The 18913-nt window shown below is 33.0% G+C and overlaps 2 protein-coding genes across 2 annotated transcripts in view; one reads left to right on the top strand and one right to left on the bottom strand.

The window, feature by feature from the left end:
- Positions 1-18913, bottom strand: part of LOC126738497 (uncharacterized) — a 66794-nt gene that overhangs the window by 46629 nt on the left and 1252 nt on the right. The window lies entirely within an intron of this gene.
- LOC126738327 (uncharacterized) overlaps positions 1193-18913 on the top strand; it is a 250508-nt gene continuing 232787 nt past the window's right edge. Inside the window, exon 1 of the mRNA XM_050443599.1 lies at positions 1193-1536. The gene's annotated coding sequence lies outside the window, so the exon portion shown is untranslated. The remainder of the gene's footprint in view (positions 1537-18913) is intronic.

Below are 18913 nucleotides of genomic sequence, written 5' to 3'. Positions count from 1 at the left end.
TCTTTTTTTTTACTTACCCTGTATATTTAATTTTCACGTAGAAAAACCCTAAACCAAATATTAAAATCGACGGGTTCGATCATTTTTTTCAGAAAGGTCCATTTCATTTTTATTGAATTTAGCCGCTACTTTACGGATGCACTGTATATTGAGATCTTATTTAACGTGTAATAAACACTGTATAATCACACTTCCGCGTCATCTTTGTCCTTGTGGTTGTCTTCGTCCTTTCCTATCCTACGGATTCCTTTCCTTGACCCCTTCCTACCCTTTGCCGTTAGTTACAACGTGCATTTCAATATTAAACTTTGTGAAATGTTGTTTTCTACCCCACTTCCGCGTTATCCTTCAACCCATCAACACGTGGTTGTTCGTCCTTCCTATTCTTTAAATTCCTTTCCCAGAACCTTCCCTACCCCTTGCCTGTGGTAGCTGATCCTATTCGGTAACTAGGCCGGATGATGTTAGAAAAAATGCCTTATCAATATGACACGAATTACCCTTTAATATGACGTTAGAAGTGTATCTCTTGAAGTCATCTTGAAAACAGTAAAACGATAAGTTTTATTAAGAGAACTGTATGTGTGACGCAATCTAATGCCTTTGTGAGGTTTAAAAATTATGCAAGAGTGTTAAGATATGTATTTCCCAAAATTTTTTCAAAATAGGGAATTTAGGTAGTCTATAATATCTGTTGGCAATTTTTAAGTTTATTTATCATATTTTTAGCGAGTGAACAAAAATGGTTATTTAAACTATTTGCATCGAGTTTTGAATTTGAGTTAAAAATTAATTTTTTTATTTTGCTATAAACTTTCACATAGCTTGTTTAGGGTTACTAGATTTTTTATAAATTCGTTATTTGCTTTGATTTAGCGGAAAAGATGTGATAGTACGTCAAGTAGCAATTTAAATTTTTAATCGATATTTAAATTATTATTATTAATAAAATTGAAGTTGAGTATGTTTTGCTATAGATTAGAGATTCTCTGGTTTGAGAATTTATAGAGAGATATTGCGTTTTAAAAAAGAAACCTTTTCAATATATGTGAACATGAAAAAAACGATTGAAAATTCGCATAAAACCCGACTGGACTAGTTTTATTCGTCCGCGCATTCCCCATTTGGCCCGCGCCTGAGATGTTCCTCCCTTTCGGCAGTTTGCCCTCGCCTCGCCAGTGCCCTGACGACACCGACCCGACCCTTTTGTCGGGCCAACTCGGACCGAAATCGTCTTATTAAAAAAAAAAAGAAAAAACACCCCTTAAAGCACTCATTCACTTTTTAACCTAAACTTAGAACACCTTATTAGACTTTTATCTTTTATATAGTGCCAGTTCTAATGACTCGATCAAGATCGCTCTATACTGTACATGACTCTAAAAATGCTTTCGCAACTTTCGCAACTGTGTGTTTGTGCCATGATTATCTCTTAAACTTTCTGTGACTGTGTTGCCTTTCTTCACTGATCTTTCTTCGTACCCCTCCTCCTTTTTACGTTTTTTTCTCTTTTGGCAGAATTGATTTTGAATTAAGGTAAATTTTGCTTGCCGTAGTTGGTGCACGTGCTTTTTCTCTTACTGGCTGGTCTCTTTTGCTTGGTAGACTTTTGTTTTGCTTAAAAGGGTGAGAATCCAGTTTTTAGATTAGGAAATGCACTTTTTTTAGATAAATAAATTTATTATTATATTTGAATGCAGTAATATTATCAGTGTACAAATTACTAAAGGTTTACAAATACGTGGTTTATATAAACAAATTTATAGGAGCTGCTAGTATTACTTAATAGGGTATATAATAGGAATATATAATACTGTAATATATAGGGGTGGGTAGAAATTTGCCAGTATATACCAGTGAGACATTAAATATAAAGGACATAAAGTGAGTCTTAAAGGATGTCACAATTCATATTATTTTAGGTTAGATATTTTCTTTTTTAATAGTAATCATATTTTGCTTAGCAGATTCCAGGGCCGTACACAAAAGAAATTAGAGGTTCGTGAAAGACTGGCAAACAGAAAAAAAATATAGTAGTGTCTAGTAAAAAAATATAGGGGCACTTGGACATGGATATACAGGGCGTCCGAGACAAAAAAGTTAACCCTGAAAATCTTGAAAAAATAATTGTTTTGCAGAAAACGGACGAACACGGCAAATTTAATATTAAGGGGGTCATTTATTGACAGAAATTGCGTTTCTCTATCGTCATCCCCTCACATCCGAGAGCACCCATGTCAATTTTTTTAAGGGGGAATAGGAATCGAGTGATATCTTGAATTAAAGGTAATTTTATTCTCTACATTTTCTCTAAAGCCCTATTTTTATTTTTTTTTTAACTCGTTCTCAAGAAATATGAATAAACGTGGCTCACATTCTTGAAAAGTTCAAATCTTGCCTTTTTGTTTCCCGCATAAATTTTCTTTTTCTTTTAATTATCCAGGTGTTAAAAAAAAGATCATTCCGAAAACTCAAGTTATTTTGACAAAAACGTCAAAATTAAGTAAATACCTACATATTTCGAGCCGTTTGGTTGGTTTTGTTATTTTTATTTTAATATCTGCGTTTTGTCGAAGGGAGCATTAACAACAGTAACACAAAGAATTTGTTTATTCTAGTCTTGGTGATATTGATAGGGGTCCGGTAAAGTTAAAGAAACGTCTAAAAACCGATTTTTTTTTGAAAATGTTTACATAGAATGTTGAATGTGGTCAAAATATTGATTAAAACGTGAGGATGATTGAAAAAAATACAAAACTTTGGAAATTATGAAGATTTTTCTACATACGCTAAATACGTATATAATTATTGCCGGCTTGCACAAGGTTTTTTAGCTTTTGATTTTGCTATAATTGAAAAATATATATATTGAGGCAATTTTGAAACTTTTTACGGGCTAAAATTGTAAATGAATAGGATTTGTTATCGCTTTGTATCGCTATAATTACATATTTTGTAATTTTCACACACGAAAAATAAAACAACGATCTTATTGACAAAAATAAGAGTGGCTTCAGTATGTCCTCAGTAGTATTTTTTGGTTTTGTCTGGGGCACTTTTTAATTGGGTTGGGTTGGCTGTGGACTCAATTTTAGATATTAAGGATAATATAGTTAGATTTTACATTATGTTGTGAACAAAACACATTTATCAGGTGTTAAAAAATAGGTATTATTTATGTAAATTATTTGATATTTTATTTAGTTTAATATAAGTATAAATTAAAAACAATTATAATTTAAGATATTTAATTATTAATAGGTAAATAATAACGATGAGGTTAAATATAAATTAACTTATAGTCAAAACAAATAATACTTATTAAAACAAATAAAACTTACAGTCAAAAAATAAATATTTTTATTAATAAAACATATATATGAATAACTAACCGCAACCATAAGAACCAATATCCAAATCTCTAACCTAATTATTAAGCTATGGAATTAATTTCTTACTATTATTTAATATTAACTGTTGTTCTAAATACATGTGTAAAAGAACTAATACGGATTTATTGCAAAAATAATATTATAATAATAATTAATGATGAAAAAAACTGATGAAAAAAACTCCAAAATAATGAACTAACCGACACCTTACCCTCTAATTTACTAATTTCAGAACTAATTATATCCTACAAAAATAAAATTAGGTGAATCAAATAATTTATAAACTATAAAACCATGTTTCATAAAATAATTAGCAGATCAGCATTTAAAAACTAAAAATAGGGTAGATTATAGAACATAACGACTGGCTATTTGCACTGTTACATTAAAAACGGCATCTGAAAAAGTTTTTCCCAATCTCTGAAACCATAAAAATTGGCCAATATATCCGCTAAAAATGGGGAACTCATGACGTCGAGTTTACGAAGAAGACATCTTCAGATGCGCCTAATGTGCAAGCTCCAATAAAATTTGTGCAAGCTCCTGTTTGGGGATCCACAAATTTTCGTTGGTGATTGACTGTTTTATAAACGTACTGTGAAGTCCCGCCCAATGTATTGAGGGTGGCGTATCCTGTCCAGATTTCAGTCAGTGCCTGGCTTTACATACCCTATAATCTCCCGCTCTAAGGTTTTCTTCGACCTATCATTAATATACACAATATACGATCTTTTTGTTTGGACATGTATCATGCCCAGTACCCACTTTTCCCTCACTAAGCGACCCCTGTGATATTTTTATTATCGTCTTGAAACCATCGACTCTTCTATTTGTACGACATATCCAGGACCTCCTATAAAAATTGTAAATTAGACAAAATTTACAGGGCTACCGGCCGAGGGCTACCATAAAGATATTAGATTGGGACTTGACATACACAAGGGGAGTACGCTTGTATGTACACAAGCATGTAAAGTGCATACGAAGGCACGGGGATACCGCCCCTAACCCACTATTTGGCGCCAACCCAAGGTTCCCATCTCTTTTTGCAATCCCAACACCACATAGTCCCAACCCGTGTACCAACCACACAGTCCCATGTGCACAAACGTGTGCATATACCGGGTGGTGCGTCGCCGAGCGGAACATAGGAAAACCCATGTAAATTTTAAGGGGGTCAATTATTGGCTTCCCTGTACACTGTGTCCCAATTTGGTTGTATTTGCAGGTTATCTCTGTTATTTTTAAAGATAGAGATGTGCGGTTTTCGCAAACCTGTGTCACTTTTTTGTAAAACTTTTATTGCCGCAAACAGAATTGAGATACCTTTTTTTGTTTCTGAGATACAGGGTGAAATTGAAAATGTTCACTTTTTGACGACTTGCTCTATCTCACGAACCATATAAGTTATAAAAAAAGTAAAAACTGCTATAGATAGATAATTTTAAATAAAATTCAGTGGCGTAGTCAAAAATTTTATTAAAGGCATTATTTAAGAGATATGACCCAAACTTGCATTTTTTTAAATGGAACACCCTGTATTTTTTCATACCAATAAATTGCGCTATTTTTTCCGATTAAAATAATATATAACACTTGGTATCTTAAGTCATGATAAATGGCCAAAATATTCAAAAAAAAACAAATCATAGAGAAAGAAACATTAGTTGGCCATGAAACAGAAAAAATTGAAGTTGGCTGTTTAAAGATGTCAATCATACCGTGATAGAAGTTTTTATAACCAAATAAAAACCTTTTAATTATATAATATTTAAAAGTCTTAGATACAAAAACTCTTGTTTTAAGCAATTTTATTAAAAAAAATATTGTAACAACTGAATAATAAATTTAACAAAGAACCTTAACAAGCTATTTTTTATTTATTAATTCTACAGTCCTATAAAAAAATTTGTAAAAACTAATTAAGTTGCTCGAAATGGTTGCCATTTTCCTGAACGCATAATTGGCATAGAGTTGTTATTCTCCGCAAGGCATTTAAAATACTAAGCGGCCTTGCTTGCAAGGCTTCAAAGGCTTGAACTGTAGCATCCTGAAGTTCTTGCAAATTATGCACCACATTTAAATAAATTTTGTTTTTTAAGAAAGACCAGACAAAAAAGTGCAAAACAGAAAGATCCGGTGATCTAGCTGGCCACCTATTTGGAGCGTGGGTACCAATCCATCGATCTTCGAATGTCTCGATTATAAATGGCCTTACTATTTGAGAATTATGAGCTGGCGCCCCATCTTGCTGAAAATATATGCTGTTTAAAAATGCCAACGGTATCTCATCTAGAAGTTCTGGTAAAATCCGCTGCAATATTTCCAGATATCTGGCTGCTGTTAATGTGTGTTCATAAAAAACATACTTTATTTTAGTGCCCAAAATAAAGCATGATACACTAAATCCAAATCTGCCCTGTTGTTGGCGTTCCCGTAATAAGTATGGATTCTGAGTGTACCAATGCCTGTTATTATGACGGTTAAAAATTCCAGTGCAACTTATATATGCTTCATCGGACCATATAACTTTTCTGGCAAAATTTGGAACAATTCGAGTTTGCTCTAAAAACCAATTGCAAAAAACTATTCGCCTTTGCGCATCCCCGGGATGTAATTGTTGAACTATGTTAACTTTGTATGGTTTATATTTATATTTTTTTAATATTCGCTGTGTTTGACTCTTTGACACTCCTACATTAGTTTCAATATTTCGACAGGAATTTGAAAGATTTGCCTCAACAATTGCTAAAACCGCAATTTCATTATTTTCCTGATTTTGCCTATGGTAATTTTTATTTCTTGGCTTTGTAAATGATCCATTATTAATCAAACTCATTTTTATTCTCCGAAAAATAGACTTGTTTGGTTGACGCCTTTCAGGATATCTTAGAAAAATTGTTTTAAGTATAATAGCAAATATTAGGTAACGACACTAACACATACCTGTTTAAATACAAATCGGATGCCCTGTCACTATTTTCTTGGCACTCAATAAAACAAGCTATCATGTCATATTTTGTGACTGTTTTCAAAATTATTAGTCATTCTTAAAAATTATGCTCTATCCCTTAAGAAAAATACTAAAATATTTACTTAAAAACTTTCGTTCCAAATAAATAAATTCTAAACAATTATTGACAACTTCATACTGATATCTTTAAACAGCCAACTTCAATTTTTTCTGTTTCATGGCCAACTAATGTTTTTTTCGCTATGATTTGTTTTTTTTGCATGTTTTGCCCATTTATCATGACTTAAGATACCAAGTGTTATATATCATTTTAATCGGAAAAAATAGCGCAATTTATTGGTATGAAAAAATACAGGGTGTTCCATTTAAAAAAATGCAGGTTTGGGTCATATCTCTTAAATAATGCCTTTAATAAAATTTTTGACTACGCCACTGAATTTTATTTAAAATTATCTATCCATAGCAGTTTTTACTTTTTTTATAACTTATATGGTTCGTGAGATAGAGCAAGTCGTCAAAAAGTGAACATTTTCAATTTCACCCTGTATCTCAGAAACAAAAAAAGGTATCTCAATTCTGTTTGCGGCAATAAAAGTTTTACAAAAAAGTGACACAGGTTTGCGAAAACCGCACATCTCTATCTTTAAAAATAACAGAGATAACCTGCAAATACAACCAAATTGGGACACAGTGTACATTTTATAGAAAAAATGTAAGATAACTTTTTGAAGAGACTCATCTGGCAAACCCTTGTGCAAAGTTTCAAAAAATTTTAATAAGCAAATCTTGAATTATTCAATTAAATGTAATTGCAAAATTAGCAAATTTTCGGTTCAGGTAAAACCAAATGGGCACCAGTAAAATGAATATTGTCATTGACGTGAGGAAAAGTGTCAATAAATCAGTGACAGTCGATATTTGAAAACAAGTATGAATTATTCAATCGACGAAATAATAGCCATAATTAAGTGGCATTATGCGGGAAACAGTTTTAGAGCAGTATCTGAAATGTTTTCAGTTTATTTCCCCACCAAGACCATTCCGTCCATTTCAACTATTAACCGTATTGTCAATAAGTTCGAGTCCAAAGGTAGCGTAATAAATAATTGTAAATGTTCAACTCAGGATATCGAAAATAGAGCTGAAGAAAGAGAGAACAGAGATCTTAATATTCTACTGAGTGTGGAGGAAAACAAGATGGTTAGGACGAGGGTTCTCGGGCAAGAGGTAAATAAACATCATACAACGGTATTTCGCACTTTAAAAAAACACAAATATTATTCATATAAATTCGAAAAACATCAAGAGCTGCAGGAAGGAGATGAAGAGCGAAGAATGGCATTTTGTTTTGAAATGATGGAAAGAGCAAATAATGATAGGAATTTTTAGAGAAATATTTGTTTTACCGATGAATGTACATTTACCCTCAACAATGAACCAAATGTTCAGAATTGCCGGTATTGGAGCCAAGAAAATGAACATCGCTTTGTTCATACTCGGACACAATATCCCCAAAAAACAAATGTATTCGTGGGAATTATCAGACATCATATTATTGGACCCTTTTTTTATAGACTATAACCTAACAGCTGAAACCAATTTGAACTTATTTCAAAATCAAATTGGACCCGCCTTGGAAGAAGTTGTTCAGGAAGATCAAATGATCTGGTACCAAATGGACCAATTTTCATCCGATATAATGATTATAAAAATAAACAAATACTTACTTATAATGAGACACGAGAGAAAATGACGATAATCGTACTAGTACAGTAGCCATTCCCAATAAATAATAAAATAATATTTGTTGACGTAAGTGACATTTGACAGTCTTTTTTATTTATCAATTAATTCGTATTTACATATTTCATATTCTTGATTTGCGTGTGGAAATTTGTGTTTATGACCTAAAGAAGTAATGCAAATCCTTCTAAGTTACAGAATTTGGTTAGTTAAAGCTTTAAATGTGAATAAATAGCATATATAATAATCAACGTGATGGCTAGTCGTGAATAGAGTGTAATTAATTCAGGTGTAATTGTGAATTATACGTAAGTAGAAAATCCTTTATAATTTTTAAAATTTTGCATTTTTTTTACTTCATCCTCACTTTTCTATTAATAAAATGTTCATACTCAACATTCTATGTAAAAATTTTCAAAAAAACAATCGGTTCTTAGACGTCTCTCTAACTTTACCCGACCCATTGATAGTATTGATAATAGTATAGTACCCGGATAGTATTGATAACAATGGTTTATACGCTGCAAGAAAGAATTGAGTTGGTGGGGCTTTATTATCAACCAAATAAGTCTGCTAAAGCAGCAGCACGTGCTTTAAATGGTAATCATCCCGATAAATCATCCTATGTAATGGATTTGATGGAAGTTTTAAGAAACAGAGTCAGTACAAAAGGGAAAAAATTAAGTTCAGCATCCAGTGAGAAATGAAGTCGTAGAAATTGAAATGTTCAGTGATGTTGAGATGGAACCTAATACATCTGCTCGAAAAATCGCTAGCGCATCTGGCGTAGTATCTAAAAGTAACGTTAACCAATTAGTTTTAGAATTAGACTATCATGCCTACAACATCAAACTAGTACATAAGCTAAATGAAGATGATTTTGATCCTCCTGTACAATTTTATGAGAACTTTAGTGATAAGCCAAATCGTGAGAAATATTTACTGTAACGTCATTGTCTGAACAACGCATTTTCTGTACATACGCTGGATTGGCCGGAGAGGTACCGTAGAATGGCCTGCCAGATCTCCCGATCTTATTTCTTTGGATTTTATTGATGGAGTCATCTAAAAACCAAAGTCTTTGCCACAAAGGCTGACTTTCTTGAATATCTTCGAAATAGAATTGTTACCGAATGTCAGTTAATACCGCCCGAAATATTTGCTAATGCGCGCAGACGTTTCGAAGAATAATTGTATTTTTGTATGGAGGTCAACGGAAATCATTTTCAACATTTAATAAAGTAGGCATTAGATAATTTTTATTTTATTCATTTAAAATAAGGTTTATTTTTTATTCACATTTATTCATATTTCTTGAATTGATAACAGAAAAAAAAATAAGTAGGGCTATGTAGAGAATAAAATTACCTTTAGGTCAAAGGATCTCCTCGATCCCTATTCCCATTTTAAAAAAATTGACATGTGGGTTCTGGGATGTGGGGGGATGGCGTTAGAGAAATGCAATTTCGGTCAATAAATGTCCCTCTTAATATTAAATTTGTCGTATTCGGCTGTATAATTTTCGTATATTTCGGCATAAATAAAATTACAATTATATTAGTTCAATTTCAAATATAAATTGAACATTTCTTTTGTAAAATTTCTAGTAAAGGAGGGTACTAACTCCCAGTATCGAGCCACTGAAGATAAAAAAGATTATCAGTAAAAGCTATAGTTAAAAAAAATATACAAATAGAGAGGTAACTCAGAAATGTTATTTTTAACACCCCCAAAAATTAAATCTGCTTTACGAGAGCGGTGTCACGTTAAACTTTTTTTCTTTTTTGCATTATGACCGATAAGAATCAAAAACAACTTTATTCAGCAATCGAAACCTCAACTTTTTCTCCGTTTAATCAATTTTAAATCTTCTTTGGTGTATGTACATATGCATAGTGCGGAGCTATTTACATCTGTGGTATGTACATACATCTAACATATGTAAAAACAACCGATGCAAATTCAAGAGAGAAGATATGTCGGAGTTCTTAGGAAAATACGCAGTGGTTTCTAAAAATTGACTGATATAAGAGAAAAAATATATAGAAGCTCTATCATAACCTTTTGTAACGGTATATCTACAAAGTGATGCACCTATCGGAAATTTTAATCCCAAATAATGTTCATATTTTACTGATCTAACGTAAACGATTTGCAATTTGTCTTTTTATCGGAATATGAAAAGTATGCTCTCCCTTATTCACCTTATCCGCTATAAGAGGGACGGATCACCGTTAAAACCCCGCCAGTGATGCCAAATTTCCCAGTAATTGGGAAATTACTGGAAAGCTTTTAAGTAATAACCCAAACCCTTGTTTAATTTATTTTTAGAATTTTGGCAACATTCGAGACTTTCAAGGCAAAATTTTTGAAACATATAATTTTATGTTTTTAAAATATTTGCTTAAATTTTGCCAATATACGCAGTTAGGTAGAACTTATCGCCCTGGTGGAACTTAAAGACCAGTAGGGATGTTTGACAGTTTTTTTATCTTTTTTTTAATAATTAGAGGAGCAGGTATGATTGAAAGGGAATGGTTTAACCATTGTGCGAGCTCTGTGCAGTTAGTGGGTCGTTTTCTCCAAACCGATTTTCTCTTCAAACTGCCTTTATTCAAGACGATCAAGTGGGTATTCTAATTATTAATTAAAAGCAACTCCCTTAACTACATACCAAAATTTAATTATTTTCTCATTAAATTAATTGCAAGAATTTAAAACTTTAAAGCTTGTATCCTTTAACCAATGTTCGAGCTTTGCATAGTCAGTGGGTGGAACCTAAAAACCAGTAGCATACTTTTTAAACTTTTTTTTTAATTACATTAAATTAAAATGGACCAACAAAAAAGATGGACAACGTGCAAATATATTATAGTCTAATTAATTGAAAACAGCTTCATTTACTGCATACCAAATTCAATTCATTTTTCACTTTAACTAATTAAAATAACTAATGTTAAAAAAAAACTGGCTTGATGAAATAAATTAAACTTGTAGATAGTAATTTAAGCATATTTTAAACTGTTTTTTTTTCGAAATTACTTTTAATTAAGACGGGCAAGTAAGGTATATTTTAATTAATTAAAAAAAACTTAATTTACTACATTCGAAAATTTAATTAATTTATCGCCTTCATTAATTGCAATAATTTATACAGAGGATGCACAATTTGGAACAAATTGATTTAAAGTTCAGAGGTGTGTTCGAAAAAAAAACGCTCGGAGACGTCAAATTTTAAGTATATTTTGTATACTTAAATTATACATATATACAGCTCCCATCATCTCTTTTAACCAGACAAAGTTCCTGGAACCGAATTTCAGCATATCATTTTCAATGTAAAATGCATTCCGATAAGCGGACGCTCTTATAAACGGACGCGGACACTAGATTTTTCTGTATGTGATCAAAAAATGTCCCATAAGCGGACGCGAAACTCTAATACCCGAACGATTTTTAGTTCCGCTTATTGCAATGCACATATCTACATACATAAAATTCGGTCTTTCCCGATTTATATTAGGTGATTCCCCATTTACGCATTTCGTTGGCTAGCCTGTATGTAATCTTGTGGTTTATCTTCAGTTCAGGCAAATTCGTAGTTGACTGAGATATTTTATTATTGTAACTGTAAAATGGCATAAAAAAAAAAGGATGGAAAAGATGGAAGTTGTTAACGTATTAGACAGAGAAAGTGTTTTAGTTCGTCATTTGGCAAAGAGGTTTAATATTCGGAAAACGCAAGCAGCTGAAATTGCCAAAAATAAGGAAGATATCATAAGGATATATATAAGGAGTAAATGGCAATCAGGAACTAATATAAATCAAAAGAAGGATTATTTAAAAAAGGAAGGTTTTGCTATAGACAAAACATGTTTTAAGTGGTTTGTGAAAGCTAGAAGTCAGAACATGCCAATGTCAGGGCCGTTAGTGAAAATGAAAGCTAAAGAAATCGCCATTACTTTGGGGTATAATAATTTCAGTGCGTCCGACGGGTGGCTGCAAAAGTGGCGCAAGAGACATAGTGTGAGTTTCAAATGCATATCTGGCGAAGCTGCTGCAGTAAATCAAGTTGATGTGTCACAATTTTTGGAGAAACTTCTGTCCATGTTGCTTGGCTACCAACCAGAAGACGTGTACAACGCAGATGAAAGTGGACTTTTTTTCGCGCATTGCCCGACAAAACTTTGTCCCTTAAAGGAGAGACATGTGTGGGTGGAAAGTTGTTTAAAGATAGACTAACCATTTTATTCTGTGCAAATATGGCCGCTGAAAAATGCTATTTGATTGTGATCGGGAAATTTGTTGTATTTTGGCTCTTATTCCATTTCTTAATTCTTCTAAACTTTCAGGTTTATCAAAATAAACTTTAGATTTTAGATAACCTCATAAATAAAAATCCAATGGGGTTAAATCTCGCGACCTTGCTGCCCATTCAATAAAACCGCCCCTTCCAATCCATCTATTTGGGAAAATGTTGGTAAGGTAATTTCGTACGGTTCGCAAATAGTAAGGGGGGCAGCGCCATCCTGTTAGAACCATATCGAATCTGCCGATATAAATGGGTTTTTACCATTTGGATAACGTGCAATTAAACTAGGTACTATCTGATTACCACAATTCCTGCCCATACGTTTAACTCCTTGGGAAATTGTATTCTGCGGATGTGATCCTCGTCAATAAGCTCCTAAATTAAATGAATTTTATATGGATGCCATTTATTCCTATGCATATTTTTTTGGAACACATGATTTCAGTGGCATAGCTAGAACTCATGAGGCCCCGGAGCAAAAATTTTTTGGGGGCCCTTATAAGTATGTTGAAAAATAAAAAAAATATTATGTTATAATAAAAAACCATTTATTGTTATAAAAACAAAAACTTAAAATAAAGAAACCACAAAAAGTCCAAAATTAACAATAATAAAATTAAAAATCCCTTTTTCGTGCTTTTCTATTTGCAAATTCATTGATAAGTTCCTTATATCGATATTTTGGGCTTCTTCATTCTCTATGGAGAGTAAACTAAGCCTGCTTAACCTACTTTGGCCTGTAGTAGACCTAAGATAGTTATAGGTTTTAGCTTATTAAATGATCTTTCAACGGTTGCAGTTGTTACGTAAAAAAAAGAAGAAACATTAAGTAGACTTCACTTAAGTCGCTTTCAAGTACACCATACTTGCCTAAAATAATATTAAAATATTCCTTAATCGATAGATTATTCTTAAGGTCCGTCTTACAAATATTTAACAAATTAGTGTACTGAAATATTAAATTATTTAAATTAAATATTTCTGGATATTTGTTATAAATGGCTGTACATTTATTTTTAATAGATATTTCGTCGCAACTATAATTTTTGGAGTAAGTAAATCAAACAAATTATTTATTTTTTCCATGCTCTTAAATCTATTAGATATTTGTATCAAAACCCGGTCCAGAACAACATTAAATACATTCACTTTAAATAACACTTCAGTGTTATTAAATCTGTAATCACTTAAAAGTTCGTCAAAGTGTTTTTTAATTTTAAGTTGACGTTTTTGCCTGAATTCTGGTTAAATATTCCATTTGTTAGCCAGTTCCGTAGCTTCAATCATTAAAATTTCATAAGAAGATCTTAATTCAGTAAGCTTTTTTTCCAATTGTTCTAAAACAGTAACAGATTCACTTAAATCAATGTTTTTCTTTTGAAGTACCTTTGAGGCAAAGTTTACCTGTGTAAGAATTTTATACAACATTGTTGAAATAAAGACAAATTCAAAGCAACACATTTGTTTTTTAATAGAAGAAGCTTCTTCTCTTTCTTCTTTTTTATTAAATTGTAACTCTATTTCTGTTAAAGATTTAATAATATCCATAAAACAAAGTTTGACTGCACTAATAGACATTATCCTTCCTGACCAACGAGTGGGATTTAATGTTCTTAAAGTTGTTTTGGACCTACTAGTAAAAGAAGCTAAAAGATCCCATCTTTTAATACTCAAACCAAAAAAAGAGCATATATTTTGCAAAGTTGCAGAATATTGCGAGACCTCTTTACAACAATTTACTACATCATTTATTACTAAATTTAAGTTATGACTTGAACAATGTACATATTCGGCATTTTTTGTACTCTTTTTATTTGAGCATTTACTCCATTATAAGGCCCACTCATTACACTGGCTCCATCGTAGCCTTGCCCATAACACTTTTCATTTGTAATATCTAGATTTTTTAATATATTTAAAACTTCTGTAGTCATTCCTCCAGCAAAATGATCTTTTACCTAAAAAAAAACCCAAAAAATTTTCTTTGATTTCAAAGTTTTGAGATAACATATTTTGATCTCGAATTATGTGACACGTTCGAATGACGATACTTAACTAATCTATTTTTGTAATATCTTGAGTTGTATCAAGAAGCAAAGAAAAACATTTTGCTATAAGTAATGTAATTTTAAATAATCTCTGCAACACCATTTTCCAAAATGATGCTTGAAATCTGACCTCTTCTTCTAGTTTCTTGTCAATGCCGCGAGTTTTTCTCCATAGGTCGTGAATAGCGTAAGCCTCAATATGATAAATGTTTCCAGTCTCTTAAGCCCGTCAAACACAGCCAATGACGATTGACAGAGCCGTATTTTGTAGTAGCAAAATAATAACTCTCACTAAAACTGCGATCATTTTGCTTCGAACCCTTGGGAAATGGACCCTTAGGTCTGTTGGGTTTAAGACTAATAATAATCTTTTTATCTTTATCAGGAAGAGTTTTTTCCATATAAAATCCTAGATTGCTAGATAAATTATTGTTTCTATTAGAGGAGTCTGGGCTCAAGTCTGAGACTTGAGTCAAGCTTGAGTCTGTGCTCAAGTCTGGGTCAGTAGACATACCATTGCTAATACTTTTATCAATACAGTCTTAGTACAAGGCAAAAGTTCCTTAGAGGAAGAACAAGTTGATTCACTTCTCTCAGAAATATTGATAGTTACTTTTTCAGAAGAATGAGAAGTTTTAAAATTTTTTTCTATTTTGGCATGCTTTTTAAATTTTTCTTCTTTTTGTAATTTTAATTTTCGTTTCTGTGCCCCAGACTGATATTTCCGCTTATCTTTCATTTTTTTTTGAGTTTTGTTTTGTTCCAAAATCTCAAAAATCTGCTAACGCTGCAAAGAGAAGAATACACAACCATTTTTAAATGCATTAAATAATTCTATAGTTGTGTATCAAAGATAATTTTAGTCCTTAAGACAATTTTCAAAATTAGGATCTAAATTAGCATGCACATTAACATTTAATATAGTATATAGAATAGGTAGAAATATAAATCGAGCTATTTGCTATTTATTCAAGTAATATAACTTACCTTTTTTTCCTAATAGGTATAGGTATTTTATAACGACACATAATTATTAATTATTATTATACACAACGACGCCACAACTGCGACAAATATTTCGTAAGGGTAAAGTACACTAAATAGGGTTAAAAATGTTCAAATCATCAAAACAGAAGCAATAAAAAATAGGCCGGGGAATCCCCAAAGACGAGGCGTAATTATAAAGCGGTGGTGCCAAGCGTGTTGCAGTCTGATGACTCTGATGGATAAATAGATAAAGCAGTTAAATGATCTTATTGGCGATCGGCGCTTAAAAAATTTTGTTTGGGGTGCGGTGCCGTGGCCCCTTGTAAGACGGGGCCCCGGGGCACTGCCCGGTTTGCCCTAGGATAGCTACGCCCCTGCATGATTTACTAACCGACTGATATGCAGCAACTTGTCGAGTTGATTTATGTGGATTTTCTTGTAAATCGAGCAAAATATCTAATTGTCTGTTTTCTGGAAGCGTCTGGAGAAACCTGGACCGTCCCAGGTCATATTTGTCTCTAGCATGACCAAAATCTCTAAACTTTTTTTCAATTTTGCTTACTACCGAACGTGTAATAGGCCTCTCCGGGTAGTGGAGAAGGTGGCACAGGGGACCGGCGGGGCACATAGGTCCGCTAGGATTATTTTAATAGAGGTAGCGCCATCTATAGGAACATATTAAAAAGGGCAAGCACGGACTCTACTTCACAACGTATATCAGTTACAGCCATGCTGTTGTAGTGTAAGAGTCAACTTAACCTAAAATCTGATTTTCAAGGTACGATATATTAAATTTTATACTTACTTCAAGTGTGATTATACCATAGTTGTTTAAATAATATCATCTTTTATATCCCATAAAGAAACTACCAATATTATGCTATAAAACAAGTTAGTTGTCATTGGCGTAAATTAAGGTTAGTTTGAGTGGTGGTCATTTTAATTTTTTTTGTGACGTTGGGGCACATAGGTCCTCTCATAGTCCTCTGTGCCCCAGTTAGGACCTATGTGCCCCACTTATAATTTTTATTTTTGATTGGCTCTGTTTTTTTAAATCTATGTCTTCCTAAATGTTGTTTTTTTTAGATGGTTTGTACCTACGTAAAAAAAGACCAGAACCTTCATGAACGGAAGAAGATATGAGAAGAGCATTTCAACTGATCAACCAAAATGAAATTTCGGTACGAAAGGCCTCTGAACGGTTTAATATACCTAAGACTTATATTTTGCGTCGCAAAAAAACGAATCAATTCTAAAATCACCAAGGAACGACAATCTTAAACAAGTTTTTACTGAGCAGCAAGAAAAAGAATTAGTTGCGCATATTTTGGACTTAGAAAAACGCTTTTATGGTGTAACTCCTTTGGATGCTCGTAGATTGGCCTTTGAGTTAGCGGAGATTATGAAGCTTAAACATCCGTTTAACAAGACCGCAAAATTAGCTGGAGTTGACTGGCTCTCCGGATTTAAAAAAAGGAATCCTTAGCTTTCCGTTAGAGCACCCGAGCCTACTAGCATAGCGCGAGCAGCTGGGTTTATTAAGCCTCAAGTTAAAAAATTCTTTAATGTTATAAGAGCAGTTTTGGATACCCATAATCTTCAACCAGACCAGATCTGTAATATAGATGAAACTAGGGTCAATTCGGTTTCAGTTCCCAGGAAAATTTTGGCTGAAAAAGGGAAAAAACAAGTTCGCCGTATAGTAAGTACTGAACGTGGATTCAATGTCACAGCCGTTTGTGGAATTTCACCTGCAGGAACCTACACTCCGCCGTTTTTACTTTTCCCTCGACAGCGAATGAATCTATTATTTATGAAGGGAAGTTCACCAGGTGCAGTGGGTTATGCCAATGGTTCTGGATGGATGGATTCTGATCATTTCGTAAATTACTTAGACCATTTTATAAACTACGTAAAGCCTAGTCCAGACAAAAAAATATTATTAATCCTTGATAATCACAATAGCCACAGGACATTGGCTGCAATAAATAAGGCAAGAGAAAATAATATTATAATGGTCTCCCTTCCACCCCATACGAGTCATCGTCTACAGCCACTTGACTGCACTGTGTTTGAGTCTTTAAAGCACCAGTATGCAAAGGAGTGCGATTTATATTAATATTCATACTAATAGTCCCGGTTCTCAAAAAGGCTTTCAAACCACAGGAATATTTCCATTTCATGATGAAATTTTTCCCGATGATTATTTTCTGCCCGCCGAAGTCATAGATGTGCTAGTGGAAGAAGTTGAAAGTCCCGTGATCCATGACCCTTTACCTTGTGAAAATTCTCTACCTGTTGGAAATCTAACAAACGACAACCAATCTGAAACTGAAAATCCGGTTAAGAATCCACAGCCAAGCTGCAGTTATAGAACTTCGTTTAAAGATGCCATTATAAAAGTGTCTCCAAGGCCAAAGTCAGATGCCCGTAAAAATTCTCAGAAAAAAAATAGCCGAGCTCAGCATGCAGAAGAACTGACTAGTTCTCCATTTAAAGACCAGCTGATTGCAAAAAAAGCTGAAAGTAAGCAAAAGACCAATAAGGTGAAGAGGAAACTTAAAGAAAATGTAACTGAAAAGCCTTCAACGAGTATGGAAAAAAATAAAAAGACGAGGAAAGATAAAAAACAAGTTGCAGAGCTTTCAAGCAGCGAGAGTGATGAAGAAGACGCTAGCACACTTTGCATTTATTGTCCAAGCAAATATGGAGAGTCAAAAGCAGGAGAGGGATGGATTCAATGCCAGAACTGCCGTGGCTGGGCGCATGATGCTTGCGCAGGCGTATCGGAGGACGAACTAGAATTTCTGTTTAAACTGTTCCTAAATATAAATTAATTTCCTAAATTCCTAAAAATTAACGTAAAAGTTTGTTAATAAATAAATGATTTAAAGTAAATATTAGTTTTATAATTTTGTTGTTGTTAAAACCTAAAAAAACACTATTATTGGTATCGTAAAATGTCTCTTTATTAAATTATAAACGATAAGGCTCATGGTCCCATGTGCCCCAGGAGAAGGTCCCTTGTCCCCGGTACCAAGGGGCACATAGGACCAGCGCAAATTATTAAATAATCCTTTTAATTATATGTTTTGTAACTGTTTATATCAGTTTATGCATTTAAATCAGTAAAGCAATAGATATAGTATTAGTGAGGTTTTCTCAATCTTAGCTGCCATTGGGAAAAATTTATAGCTATTAATTCCTTAAGCGGTCCCCTGTGCCAACTCCTCCCCTACTTATTGTTAAACAGATCGCAAACTTTGTTTTTCAGTTAAGCGCGCCATACTTTTAAACTTTGTAACTGCACTTGACACTTACTGACATTTACATAAATCAATACATACTGTTTCCGTGTGATTAAATGGTGACAAGGTGTCAACAATCAAATATACCTGTTAAAAAACTATGAAAAACATGTTTGAATATGCTCAAATGACCCAAACAGTTGCAAATT

Source organism: Anthonomus grandis, chromosome 1 (genome assembly GCF_022605725.1).
Source record: "Anthonomus grandis grandis chromosome 1, icAntGran1.3, whole genome shotgun sequence".
NCBI lineage: Eukaryota > Metazoa > Arthropoda > Insecta > Coleoptera > Curculionidae > Anthonomus > Anthonomus grandis.
Note: the sequence above shows the minus strand (reverse complement) of the source record. Positions and strands in the feature narration are given on the sequence as shown.